The 15,276-nt window shown below is 41.3% G+C and overlaps 1 protein-coding gene across 1 annotated transcript in view; it reads left to right on the top strand.

The window, feature by feature from the left end:
* Window positions 1-3,827: 3,827 nt before the first annotated feature.
* The window catches only part of plxna4 (plexin A4), a 241,531-nt gene continuing 230,082 nt past the window's right edge, over window positions 3,828-15,276 (top strand). The window contains exon 1 of the mRNA XM_056367398.1: window positions 3,828-4,380. The gene's annotated coding sequence lies outside the window, so the exon portion shown is untranslated. The remainder of the gene's footprint in view (window positions 4,381-15,276) is intronic.

Here is a 15,276-nt window from a genome sequence, read left to right as displayed (position 1 = left end):
AGTCTAAAACTGTGCTTTTATTTTGTCCAAAAAATCTGCCCCAAATACCAGGAATAACAAGAATGAATTTTTAATCTCAACATTTGAGAAAACATGGACAAAATGCTCAGAAAAATGGAAAGCTGAATATTTAATGAACAATTTGATGAGACTGTTTTGCCAACAACTACAATCATGGCTTATATTAACCTTTAAATTAACTCTTATTAAATGGGATCAGACTAGAAGCAAACAAAAGACTAAAAGCAAAAAAAAGGTGAAAAAGCAAATTGCAAAACACTGTTATATATACATATACAATCAAATATGAGCTTCTTCTAATATTTCTTTTTGCTTGTCAGCTGTCAACAGAATGTTGACATGTTAACAGATCCTATAGGGTCACTCGTAAAAATATTACAGTAGTTTTTGCAGGCTGATTTTAAGATCAGAGAGCGAACAGTGGAGAAATTAAATATGTTATTTATTGTGAAGCCTGACATGCATGTAAATCTTCTACTTATCTTAAATAAAAAAACCTTGTGTGTTTAAGTTTTCAAGGCAGACCTGTGTGTCCTTGGATTGAATTATATATGCTCATGCAGCACACAGATAGGATGTTACTCCGACGATAAAACATAATTATACAGACCCATTATCATTTGGTCCAAGCATGTTTGATCTACACATGGACCAGTGACCTCAACATTAATTTCATAAGGTCATGCGATCCTGACCCTTCATGGAATTACTATTGTCACTGTAGATTGCAGCACTATTGATTTGCTGTGCTTTGAAAGCTATCTGATATTGAGATCCACAGACTGTTGATTTAGCCCTGCGCTTGTATTGAATAATTAAATGAAGCCAATAGGTTTGTTGATATCTAGGCAGTTTCATCCTTCAAATGACTCCGGGAGATACCCTCAGAGTCTGTCATGAGGACCAAAGTATAATAAATTAACACAGGTCTGACACATACTGACAACAATCGGCTGTCAAAGAGACTTGGGAAAATAGCGACCACCCCCAAACACACAGTTATTGTTGACTTATTGCGTGAATTGATTTACTAGGGGTCAGTCTCTCTCAAAGGTGACATTGAGCTGTAGGACCTAAAAACCTCTTTCTTTGGTTTCATGTGTTTATTTGTTTACAAAAAGCTATCTTGGTCCATTCTTTGTATTGATTTCTAAACAGCTACAAAGTATTACCCTGTCAAGGAGCAGAATGTCTTAAAACCACTTATACCCTTCTGGTAGCAGCAGTGGAGCCATGTTTACAAACATATCTGGTCTCTTCAAGCATTTCAAACCCACAGAGTCCTATTTTAAATTCTAGCAGAGTTTCCAAAGACACCAAATATATACGATTACATTTTAGGGAAATATGTATACAAAGATACCCAAGGCTTCAACTCTCATTTGATGTAACACTGAAGCCATTAATAGCCAATACATCTCCAGTGAAGCATTGGGACAAGATACAGAATATGTGATAGGCTACTACATGCAGTGCAGACATAACTTCAAAGTTATGTCCGCAGGCTTATTTATACATTTTATCAGGCCTGTTTGCATAAAATGTTCCACTACAAATCAACGTGACTATATGCTTGAGCTGTAGCCATAAAGTATACCTGTTAATGTGGTCACATGTACCTTTGTGATTTTACAATGTAGGCCACATATTTGGCAGTAGCTTCACAGCATTTAGTCATTGTGGTAAAAAGAAAACACAGGTGTGCGAGATTACAGTCACGTGACTCCAAGATGGCGGCAATTAGGGGTATGACACAGGTTCCTTGTTTACAATCTTTGAGTAACGTCGATTTTGATAACTTAAGCACCTTAATTTGAGTTTATATTGCTGTTGAAGATGCATTTGAACGCTGGAGTTTACTTATTTGACAGACGGCTGTGGAAAATACTCGAGGTAAGTACGTTTTTTTAATGTAAATGTTGTTTCTTCGGGTTTTTCCTGAGCATATTAGCTTTCGCACAGTTACTTCAGTGCCATGATTGTCATTGTTTGGGTACATGCCAACTTAATAAGCTGTGTTAGTGCCAGTATCAGCTATTGTTTTCGCTGTTATGTTGGCTTGTAAAATAGTAACAATGTGTTCCTCTGGCTTTTGGTCACTTTCCCCACCCAAGAGACCGAAGACGATGTAGACGTCTTTCCTTAAGGACCTAAAATCACCAACACGAATACTTTCATAGGCAGCAGATGATAATTTAGCACTTACCTGGCTTGACTTTTTTGTGGCGTTTGTATAACATCTGTGTCTTATAGGGGTTTTTACAGTTATCCTTGTGAACACTTTGATAAAATCTCCAAGATGGTTGCAGTGAATTCTGGTCATTAAGTGGCCACAGAGCAGCACAGAGCCACTGGTGCACTTTTGGCTTGGTTTGTATTTGTCAATGTCAGTGGCTGTAGAGTTTCTTTGGCCTGTAGGTGGGGCTCTGATGCAGTGTTTCAATGCCGAGGCACCGGTCTGGATGTGACAGCAGGGAGGGAGAGGAGCACTAAGGGAGGACGAGGATGTTGCAGCAGGCACGGACACCTCCCCAAAAGACCCCTCCACACTCCCCTAAGTTCATACTACCTCCAGGTTGTGTCTAAATGGTCAGGGCGCCCATGCTTACACTCTATTCTAACTTGAATTATTTTCCTCATGAAGTTGTTTTTTTCCAGTTTGTTTTCAGTGAGCTAATTGTCAGGTCCTCAAATTCTACATCCTTTCATTGACTATGCGAAATAATAATAGGCCTATTGCAGACCGACGAGGCTCGTTTTGGAAGTTATTGACATAATAGAAACCTCAACATGACTCAATATTGTTTGCAATATTTTGTTGATCTTGATGGATTTGTTTTGAATTGTCTTTATATGAAGATAAGGAGTACGCTTAATAGCCTGTTTAATGGAAAATGCATTATCCTATTCCCCCACCCCCATACTGCTTATTTCGTTAAAGACATGATTACATAATTAGGCTTTTAGAATATTAATTGCTTAACATTTATGGGGGGAGGATACACTCCTGAAGCATGCTAAAAGATCATCAAAGAACAAAAATGCAGATTCTAATCCCCTACAACTATGCAAGTGTCGTAATTATGTTGCTGTGTTGCTTAATCTCTATCTTTAAATGATCCTGCGATTAGATATTCAAATCCGATGATCTGATCATTTCACCCCGGTATTGTATCGTATTTGTGTAAATTCCCCTATGGCATTGCCAAATCTCATTCTCGACGGGATGATGCATTACATAAACCTTCGTCTGGCTCCGGGACCCATACCTCAATGCATAAACCTGTACTTTAACAAAGCATAAGCTTTATGTAATCTCATATCCTCTATTATATCCTTGTTTTCTTGGGTGAAGAATGCCAATCAAAGGGCGGAACAGTTAAAGTTGAAAATCAACTTTGAATGCTTGTTAAAAGCGGTCTGTGCGATTGTGTAAAGATGCTGACACGAAAAAAATCAACATGACCCTGCATGGGACATCAGAGAAATGATCCCATCTCAAATGGAACCTTGTCACTGTCCTTAAAGATAATGAGATCATAAACGTGATTATAGCCCAGTGATTAAAGGCTTGGTGAGATGCACATTGTTTTGTATAGTGATCTTTAATGCCCACTAAACCTCTTTAAGGGTAGTTGCCAGGGACTTAAAAATGTAACCCAAGCGCAGCCCCCTCCAGATCTGAGATGTTACTGCGGGTGAGTCAAGATCCTTGGTGAAAACAGTCGTCTTTTGCAACGGGCGAAGCGCCATCTACTCAGTCCCTCCCGAGCGTCAAGATCCGCTGCGAAGCTGCAAACTCCGAGGCAGCGCACCTCTCTCTCTCCTTCTCTCCCTCGCTCAGTCCCTCCCGCACTCCCTCTCTCTCTCTCTCTTTCGCACTCCGCTGCAGCACCCTCAGCACCTCAGTTGAGCAGGAGCACCGCACTGAGTCACATCTATACACACACTCTCTCTACACACATACACGCACAGACACGCACACAAGCACAGCCTCCTGCGGTATCCCGTACGGCGCAGCGGCTTTTCCAGCGGCATACCAAGTGCGTCCTCGCCGAGGGATGGGAGGTGCAGCTCCCGGGTCTCAGAGCACTCAGAGCGGCGTAGTAGAGTCCTGCTGAACGGGGAATGCTGCTGGAAGTCTGCTGCTATTTCTTTTTCCCGTGCAGGAATCGCATTCTAACTACAAACCTACCGGGGATTTAAAGTGGACAAGTCGTTTGATCCGGATATAACATTACTCTGAGCATTTCTCATTTTTGGGGGGAGTAAAAGGAGTTGGGGATTGCTCTGGACGTGCCTCTTATCCGCAGTGTCGATGCGGCTGCGGCTGTGAAGTGATATCTGCATAGATTACAGGTAAGGAAAGAGGGTTGTCACGGCGTTAGTTCCCACAGTCAGGGTTGTTTTTAATGTGCTTTGGTGCCTTTATAGCCAGGTTTTTGGGTGTGAGGTTGCCACTGCACCAGCCAGGTGATTCGAGGCGTGCTGCACCTGTTCTAGCTGCGCCATGCCTGCTCTGCGCACTCTGGCAATGGGGCGGGTTTCATTCCGGACCTGTCCATCTGGATCGTATAACTAGCCCCGGGGAGAATTGCAGAAAAATTTAATGACCTGCTATTTCTTTCAACTTGGGACTCTATATTGAGTGGATTCCCTCCGTTTGGCGCTTCACATCATTCATGCCCTCCTTCCACTGAGAAAGCTGTATGCCTACAATGTGCTTATTAATCTTGCAGTGTTAAACTCTGAAGGTTAAAAACAATAAGATTTGTCGGGGGTTCCGCGTCGGATTTGTGCAATGTCTTAGGGGAAAAACCCAGTTCCTAGGTCTTGCATTTAGTGGCGTGTAGACACATGGACTGCAGTTGGGATTTCAGTCGTGGCTCGGGTCTCAAATATAGAAATGGTCAAAAGTATTTGATATTCTGCTACACATGGTTTTGTCAGGATGCTTAGCAACTGCAATTCCCGCCATATGTTAAAATTAAAAGGTTAATGGGAAAACATTGTGAGTTACAGTGATGAACACAGCGCGTCTCTCTTAAAAAGTTGTTAAATCCACGCCGTTTTGGAGCATATCCTGCATCTTTAGGGATCCACGTTGGGGTGATTTTATTTAGCCTGAAACTATTCAAGCATGGTACTATGAAGGAGCTTTCTAAACGGTTTCTTTGCAATATCGACGCTTCGGAGTTGCATAATCCCTAAGAATTATTTCCTGGAATTTTTGACTTTGAACGTCTCCTTGTAGCCAGTGAGGTATTTTTCGAACTCACAATGCAGCCGCACAGTTACCTAGGATTTTAACAGTAGCTATATCTGCTGTCTCATAATTCATGGAAAACGCACGTTGTGTTATGCCGAATCACATTTCTTCCCATGTGGCTTCCAGGATCGTGGGGATATGCCAGTCTTTTCTCAGAGATTTTGAACTTGACCGGTGTGGCTCTGGCAGAGCGCCTAAATAAGGGTTTGACTTTAGGGACACTCATGTTAACAGAAAACATTGTAATATCTGCACAGAGACTTAGTCTCTGTGGTATGCAGTAGACTACTGAGTTTAATCTAAAACCATGGAATTTACTACCTATGGTATTACTATAATATTCCTTTAGGATAATATGATAAGTGATTTAAGGTTAAAGTAGTTCCTTTTAGAGATTAAAAAAATATTATCTGAAGGATTTTTGCTTTGATATTGTAGTAAAGAGGCACCTGCATACGCTTTACCATTTTAAATGTCATTCAAAACTCTCTATTGAATATATTACACATTCCACTGTGGTGATCTGCAAATGTTTTCAGAATATTGAGTGAAGTACTGACACAAGACTAGATTTTTACTTCACTTCCAAATTGCAGTTTAACAAATCTGGTGACTTTAATTTTCTGAGATGATTTAGAGGTGTTTGAATCGTGAACACTCATAGATCAACTTCCTCTTGATTGCGCCACACTTCTCCTGTGGGGTCATACAGCCAAGTGACGTGGCAATGAGCAATTTTTCCTCAATATTTAAAGTTTTACATGGTAACCGCTGTCTTGAAATGATGCACTTGGTTCTGTAAACAGTATTTTACTTTATCAACATTTTGATTTTGCCAACATTCTGGTTGTACACAAAGTTACTGATCCCCTATGGCACAGCATTGCTGTGGGTCGTTTCCCAGCGTCAGTGTTATGTAAATTTGAATGGGAAGGTTTGTTGGAGGTAGAGCTGATTTCTTTACATTTAAGCAAGGAACATAACAGTGCAGGCTTGCGCTGTCGCTCTGCTTCAGCCATGTAGTGTGATGTAGGTGTCTGACTCCAAATGTGGCTCCTGCTCCATCACTCCCTCCTTCCTCATTTCCCTTGCTCCCACCCTCTCTTGCACCTCATACACAGAAAGCAGCTGCTCCAGCCTATGCAAAATGCAGATCCCTAGTACAGCAGTCACACTGACTACTCTGAGCCCCTCTGCTGGTTTCTCCCTCCATCTATCCACCTGCTCTCCAGACTCAATCCATCAATTCATTGTCCCCCTTCCATTCCCTATTTCATGTTACCTTATACTTAATGTACAGCATTGGGTTATTGTTGTTACGCAAATATCTCATAAGCAGACCAATTATACATTCTTAGTTGTGTTTTTAATGATCCCACCAACAGGCTTACATACTTGTTTAGTGCACACTCAAAAGAGCGTGGCTGAAGGGACAAGGCTGTATGCTGAAAAATCCATGAGGGGCAGTGTGGCTTCACAGGCTGGTGCAGTGGATAGGGTAATCCCATAGACTGTGCTTTCGTTCACAATTTTGAATTTGTTTCAATGGCACAGTTACATTAGGTGTAACTGTTTGTTGGATAATTCATCAGAAGATACATATGTTTATTAACACATAATTCAAATTTTACTTTGGAAATGTTGAAGTCATCATTCCATAGATGATTTTTTATAGCATTTACATATGTTTAGATGTGCTGTGGGCTGGTAGGGGGAAAAAAACACCATAGTTGGCACCAAAGTCTGATGATTCTTTAATGGGCAGCTGAAAACAACCTTAACAAAAAACATTAGATGCTGATGGCTGATGTGTGGTCCATTAGTTGCTGTTTAACTGCCTGTGACGGTGAGGCAAAGGAAAGTAGCTTGCCTACTGGGCAAAGTGTCTCTACTGCATGCTGAAGTTCCTGTGTTTTTCTGTGTCAGTGTGACTGTAGCTGGCAGGCAAGCCTGTGCGATTGTGCCTGTTTTTTTAGTGTTAATGTGTATGTCAGCTCATTTCTGAATGTTCAAATTTGTGTGCTTGTCCTCTTAGTGTGTGTGTGTGTGTCTTTTGCTGCTGTCAAGGTCTCAAGGGAAAAACATTTAGTCCTTGAGGAGTTTGATAATCCTATCTCATCTGTGTCGTGTCACCAAATTCCAGCTCAGTCCTAAACTCTTAAAGGCTGTAAGAGCACTTGGCACTGCTCATTCTCCCTCCCTCCCTTACTCCCTCTCTCTGTGTGCTGTCCATCAAGGCCTGCCTATAGGAATTGGAACAGCAGCCTTTATCGGCCTGTAAGCACCTCACATTGACATACTACCCCCTGTCTGTTGGCCAATGTTACGGCTACAAGGCTGTAGTTTGGACCCGGAGAGCACGGCCTTGTCAATATTATGGCTTGCTAATGGATAAACTCTCACTCCAACCTTGGCAGTAAAGACATTCATTACATTTTGGGGGCGGTGTACTTGTAAGAGTAAGCTCCATAGAAAGTCTCTGCAATGTGTTCATGTCAAGGGGGAAACTGTGAATGAATATGAATGGGTAATCTGAGAAAGATTCTCTGTAGTGATATAAATGCCTGGTAGCAGTGTAGGCAAGACTCAGGCGGAAGTGTGTTTGTGTGTGGGTGTGAATGATGCATCTGTGACTGGCCTGGCGAGGCCCTATATGAATACTCTGGTCACAGAGACGTATCGTCATGTCAGACTGAATGATGTGTCTGTGGGTTGGACCTGAATGGAGCTCTCTGTTTTTCTCATTCTCTTTCTGTTGCTCTCTTTCCCACTTGATGTCTCCCTCTCTTTCTCTCTCACTCACACTCACACGCACACACACACACACACCCCTCTGGGCTGTGACAGGACTACCAGCCACAGACTAGTGTCCAATTAGACCCCCCTCCTCTCTCATGCCACCAAACACCACAGAGAAGATTGCAAATTGCATTTCCGTGTCACCAACTGTTCTTCCCACTATAATCTGTCTCCTGTATTTTAGGACAGTCAGACACATTTTTTTAACAATGGCTTTCAGGATAATATAAAATTGAATGTATAATTTTTGAGGGTGCCACTTTTTTTCTTTTTTAGCTGCCACAATTAAATGTAGAGGGAGTGTGTTGGTTTGGCTGGAAAGTGATTAAAAGATGAGTGCATTAACAATTTATAGTATAACTCAATTCGGAATTATAGACATTCAAATATTCTTGTCTTAGACCTGGCCATGTAAAACCACTGTCTTTGTTACATTGTCTATTTGAACTTGACTCACATTAGGCTTCAAACTTGGTGTGCGATGCAAGATTCAAAGTCTATTATGTTTTAGTTGACACTTCATTAGTAAGATGGTATCACTGACTGGGGGCTTGATGGTTTTCATCCAAATTCCAATTTGGGGGGAGGATTCTATGCTACATTAAGAGAATAATTGCTTACAAGTATGTAATTAACCCTTTGGTAATGCACCATAGAGCTGCATATTGATGTTTGCCAGAGCAATGACAGGAGAGATCTGAAGTAAGGATCTCCAAACAATAGGCGTTGTAAATTCTGTGGGGAAAAATCAATACGCGTCACAGCATCCAATTTAATGAGAACCTTTGTTCTTGTCTGAATAGTTTACTCAGCATATGTGTGACGCTGACAGAGAAGATACATATAATCATATAGTGTGTGTGTGTGTGTGTGTGTGTGTGTGTGTGTGTGTGTGCGTGTGCACATATCCTGCTTTTCAGAACTTCTTTTTTCATGTTGGCAGCCAGAGTCCTATTAAGCTGTCACGTGCTGTTATAATGGGACCCAGTACATGTACATGCTAGTATATCACAGTTGCACCACTTTTATTTTCTCCCTCTAGCCATCTCTCATGCTTTCCTTTCATCTTTTTTCTCAATCCTTCTCTCTCTCTGACTGTCTCTGCCTCCAGCTCTCTCCTCCCATATCTTTATGCCAAGCACATAACTTTATCTGTGTGTGTTTGTGTGTGGGGTTGGGCAAAAAAAATCCCGGCTGTTGTGACATTGGAATGACCTATGAGGCAGAATATAAAGTGAGAAGAAGACATGGGATGTTTCTGTCTTAGATAGGAATCAGGGAGATGTGGAAAGGCACCAATGTATCAGTGGGTTTGCCAGACTGCTCCGTTTGATAAGACCATGTTAAACGTTTCTCCCAGGTCTCAATGATTCATATGGAGCCGTGAGTCTGATATATAAACAGCTCTCTTTGATGCGGCAGCAGATGACACGCTGTGGCACATTGGCTCTTATGTTTGTGTGTGCCAAGCCGAGCATGACAAGCAGTAAATTAGTTTTGTTTCAGATGCATGAAATGATGGGAAAATTGCAGACAGTCTTAGGGCATTTTTTTCCCCTCTCGCTCGCTCTCATTTGCTCCCGGGCCGACGCCTTAAGTCCACGCAAGGATTAGGCCCTTAATTCTGTTTTCATCCTGCCTGTCACAAAGAAGCATGGGCATGCATGCTGAAGTATGCATGCATGCGTGCACACACGTTTTATTAATCCATATCAGACAATACCTCAGAGCTCTCAATATTTATCATGTAACCTAATTCATCCCTTGCTGTGTTCAGGCAGACACTTAGAACGTTAGGGCTTTTTTTGTCATTACTCCATTTATCAATAGCAAGGGTTTCTTTAAGTGAGGCTGCAGGATCTAACTGTGCTTTGTTAATATGTTGCTTAAGTGTGCAATTCTTATGTGTTGTACTTCAATATAGTTATGACTGTGAGCCCCCATGTCAAGTTCTTGAGCATTAGGGTTTGCAGTGTTTGTAACATGTAGGGGTAGATGTTAATGTTAGATGTTGACAGTTGTATTTATGCTCTCGGCACTCCACCCTGGTCCCAGCCCTCCTTTAACCTTATTGGTTGTAGGAACTCTGGGGTCAAATTGATGAGTGCTGTATTTCAAAAAAAGTTGAACTTGTCTCAGCTTGAAAAGAGGATCAGTGCTTACCTTGCTAGGTGCAAAAAGAGGCCAGTGACTTCTTTTGGTAAGCGCTCACAGCACCACCTCTCCTTAGAAAACGACATTGGTATCGCTTTAAAAGGTTTTGGTAGAGGCATGCACAGAGCTTTTATTATGCTGTCTGCAAGCTTTGAAAAAAGAGTGTGACCAGTACTAGAAACTGCCATGTAAAATGACTGTATTATTACTGTTATTTAAGTAGGTTGATGGAGTAGTTAGTACCCCTAAGTGCAGTGCTGCTATGATTGACAAGTGTTTTCATGCCCCTGTAAGAATGGCCCTATTGAACAGCACTGATGGTAAAAATACACAGAGAATGTAAATACTATGTTTGATTACTATACTTTTATGGTATAATATTGTTTCCTAGCAGGAGGGATCCTCTGTTTGGATGGCCAGAGGATTTAAGGATAATGATATGTCTTGCCTCGCCTTTCACCCCCACACTTTCTGTATCAGTCTTTCTTGTCTCCTGTCTTTCACTTCCTGTCTGCTCCAAGTGTCAGTGGTGTCAGGGGGCATCAGTATGCAGTGTTACTACAGTAATTGTGAAACAGCGGGCTCAGGGAGGACCCCTGCCATGCTCTACCCAGAAGGCTTTGGGGTAGGGGGAGGATCTGCTTTACTGTAATACCCTGCCTCCATCATCCCACCTTCTCCTGTCTCCCCCCTCCCCTCAGGATATATCATAGTCTAGCAGCATAATGTTGGGGATGTTACAGAGAGATTTAACAAGACTTACACAGGGTTTTGGTGTTATTCTTCTCTCTGTGTGCTACTCCCTTTTGAGTTTGGGATTTTGCCTTTCTTGAGTACTTTTTTTCTTCTGTTGATGGGATTTGGAATGGCTTGTGTCTGTGTGAATACTTTGACTGACTCTTAGCCAGGGCCTGACTCTTAGCCAGGGCCCAACTCTTGCCAAGTGCTTGGGAAAAGTTTGTTCTCTCCTGGAATAAGACATGTTTCATTTTTTTGTCGGGTTTAGTCGCTGACTTTCATCAGTGATTGGTATTGATTTTTGATTGCCGTGTTTAAACTTTCCAGGAAAGGGGTGACTGCACTGTAATGTGAAATTTTTGCCATGTACCCCAGCAAACTGGTGAATCATCACCCTGGTTAATCTGCAGTGTGTGTTTACTCATGCATGATATCATCCCTCAAGTCTGACACATGTTTGATTTGTGTCATCCTTTCTCACTCCCTGTTGTGATGATAGTTAGGTTTGAGAATCTGCTATATTGTACGCTGAGGGCTTGCTGCATCCATGCTTGCTCTCAGCATCGGGAGGACCTATTAAATCTTTCCACTATAGTGACACACAGCATCCTTACCTGCCACCTACGCAACTAACTGTGTTCCTATGGCAACATGATTTGTCAACTGAGAACCCCGCTACAGAAATTGCCTTCACTGCTGTGTTTCCCTCAAAAAAAATAGCAGGAGGGACTAAAGAGACATGATGGGTTGATACTGTGATGGACTTTTGACCTTTCATGTGACAATAACTGAGCTCAGAAGATTCACTATTAACTTTTATCTGCAGTGGGAAGAGGAGCACTGATACTTGTTGACACTCTAAGCACTGATGACTGTTGGTATGGGTATTGTATGCTCTCCCACACAGCAAGTCTTCATGATTCGAAACAGTGGCTGAGTGTTTGTAGTTATATATACATACCCTCACATAGAAAACAAGTAAATGCCAAAATCCTTACATTTAAGAAGCTGAAACTAGCATATGTATTTTTGCTTGATAAATGGCTTATTTAACAAATTTTCAAAATAGTTGCTTAATTTTATGTCGATCATCTAGTCAATTTATTGACCAACCATTTCAGCATCAATGCACCAGGGGAAACAGGAAAATATAGTAGCGAGTGGAGATAACATTTAAATGGTTTTCAAATAAATAACCTTGCAACAACTAGATGCCCAGTATAGTGTGTGTATATAGACAAACGTTGGTTGTTATAACCAAGCCTTCCTATATTGAACACACAATCTGCCACCTCCCACACAGAGCACTGGGAGTTGCTGGAAACATCAGCACTACTCCGAACCCCAGATGACATACTAGAAGAGGAAAGGTTAGCCACTTTATTGTATTGCATCAAGCGTCCTCCTTCTGACTTTTTCCTGTGTTGGCTCACAAAAAGGACACCCTCTCTCTCTTTTTCTCGGAGTCTACAAATGTAACTGGAGAGAAAGCACAAGTTCTGAGAGAGGTTTCATCCTTCCCTCCACACTCCCCTTTCTTTGTGTCCATCCGTTCTGCATTGTCACGGCAGTCCTTCAGCTGAGCTTTGATTGGGTTGTTCTGGGCCCACCGGCAAATCTGGCAACCAGATAGTTGTGTGTGTGTGTGTGTGTGTGTGTGTGTGTGTGTGTGTGTGTGTGTATATGTGTGTTTGTCTGTTTGTCTGTCTGTCTGTCTGTCCACATGTAAGTCAGTGTGTGTAAGAGGTTTTTCTCCATTTCTCTGGGCAAAGCAATGCGATGAGGTAAAGCTTGCAGAAAATCAAAGTATAAAAACGGCTATGACCAACTATGAAGAGACGAAGCAGGGGAGGAGGAGAGGAAGGGAGAGGGGTAAAACGCTGGATAACAATTTGCATCCTCTCACTTGCCACTGTGAATGACGGCTGGCTCAAAAGCTTGTCTGATGTGTTTATGCCATAGGCTTTTGAGGGCTGGAGTTGAAGGGAGAGGGAAAGTTTAAGGGGAGACAAACTGTGGGGAGGGAGGGGCTGTGGAAAGGCATGTAATACAGTGTAAACCTACATGAACTCAGTTTACCCAGCTCTCAGTTTGTGAAATGGCTCACACACACATTTCCAGTTGATATTCAAGAAGGTTTTCATGTAAATTTGGAGTGTATTTCTTGATGTCAAACTGTCAGTTGCATGATTCCTTTTAATCAAATTAAATTTACAATTAAGTATACTCTTGAAATTGTAATGATGACTTTCAATAATGAGTCTGTATAAAGTCATCACCATTACAAGAGAACATTCTCAGAAACACCTAATATATTTATGTACGCTAATTAACCACTTGCCATCTCTCTTTGCTGCAGTGTGACTAAAGGGGCTTTGCTGAACACACACTTGTATTTTTTGTTCACATTTCTTTGTTTTGAAAAGTTCACTACTGTTACAGAGGCCATGCATCCTAATCCTAAGTGATGGCAATGTTTACAGCCTGATGATGAGTCAAGGGTCCCGGTCCAGTGGCCATGTGTGGACATAACCAAATGTACACTGGCTGCTGAATTGGTAAAAAGGCTGTGTAGACGAACTCAGCCTCCCTTGACCCTAAAGACCTCTGCTCAACTTGTCTTTTCCTTTGGCAGTGGGACTTTTGGCAAATGAATTAATCTGCTCTGTAAAAGACTAACCCAAAAAATTCTAAAATGGAAGAATTCACAACTCTTGTGGTCTGTTGCAATACTACACACACAACATATATTGTGTGTACATTTGTTTTTCAGGTCATCCTTCTGTCTTTATTTACTGCTTTGACCATTGACCTGCCAGTTTACACTCTTTAATTTAGCAGCATTTGAACTATATATATATGCTGTGTGTTAGTGTGTGCATTACATGACATGAATGTCTCCCCTGTTGCCTTGTTTGACTAATCAGTTAAATACTAACATTGTCAACATTTTCATAACCAGCCCAAAGGAGACTCTGTACTGTAATTATTGACAATTATTGGAAATTACTGGCAATTAACTATTATGGCGTCATGCCAACATTTGTTTTAGTAGTTTAGATAGATACATTCTTTCCTCATTAGACAGAGGATGAATGACATAAAATGGAAGAAGTGTTTTTGCATGCGTGCACAGTAGTGCACACATCTGTGTTCAGAGATGATTGGAATAAATTGTGGACATGTTAAGTTTGGAGAGTGGTCTAAATATCAGAGTATTTAATCACCAGCATTTCTTATTGTAATGACAGTAGCATTATTTTAGTCTTTCAGCACTCTGTCAAATCACTGACTCCTCACTTTCTCTTTCTTACTTTGACCTTTCAGAAAAATGACACAGCCACTTCTCCACTTCTGCTTATTTATCATGCCAGCTGTTTCTTCTTCTCTCTCTCTCTGTCTTTGCTCTCTATCAGGCAGTAGTTATAATACAGCACCATTTGCTGAATATGTTTAAAAATGGGACATCTTAGCTGCTGGAAGGGCACTTTTGACACATCATGTCAAACTGCTCATTTTTCAGTTTTCGGAGACCATTACTGCAGGGCTGCAAGTCTCTGCAGGTGCAGACAGTCTGTCTTCACTAGTATCTATCCCACATGGACTAACATGGCAATTTACACTGGATGGGAATATGAACAGGATGACAAAGTATGTCATATACTTCTTTTTTTTTTTTAAAAGAAGAGTTGTAAGTAAGGTCATATTTTTCTTTCTAATTGAGGCAGCCACAACTTAAGAGCAAAGCAGAGTCAAAAGTAGATGAGAGATGACACATGCGTGTGTTGTGTGTGACATTATGCATCAGTGTCCCTGCATTGTGATCGAACAAAGTAGCTGCATCTACCTGGTGTGAACACACGCCCATAAACATCTACTACATCCAATGCAATGTTCAGTTTCCCATTGAAGCTGTCAGATAATGTGTTGATAGTAATTTTGGAGGCTTTAGTGTGTGCTGTTGTTGGATGGAATTGTTTTTTTATGGGTGTCCTTGTTATTGTCCACCCTGCTCACTTATCAAGAAGACCACCAAGTATGAATGATATGGTTAACTTGAGTAAATGGATATCCATGCCCTGAAAAATGAAAGCTCCTTGAATATAATGTACTTTTGTAATTGTTAAGTTATAATAGTAGTGATTTTTCTTGGTTCAGTGGATAAGTGTAGACTAGTTTAGTTGGCAATTAATTGTGAATTACAGAAACAAAGGAAATAGCAGTTTAAAAGGGCACTACAAGCCAGTTGACTGACCTCATTCCAGCTGTGCATAGTAAACCAGGATCTGAGATCT

This window comes from Seriola aureovittata, chromosome 22, assembly GCF_021018895.1.
Source record: "Seriola aureovittata isolate HTS-2021-v1 ecotype China chromosome 22, ASM2101889v1, whole genome shotgun sequence".
NCBI lineage: Eukaryota > Metazoa > Chordata > Actinopteri > Carangiformes > Carangidae > Seriola > Seriola aureovittata.
This window is presented reverse-complemented; position numbering and strand designations above follow the sequence as displayed.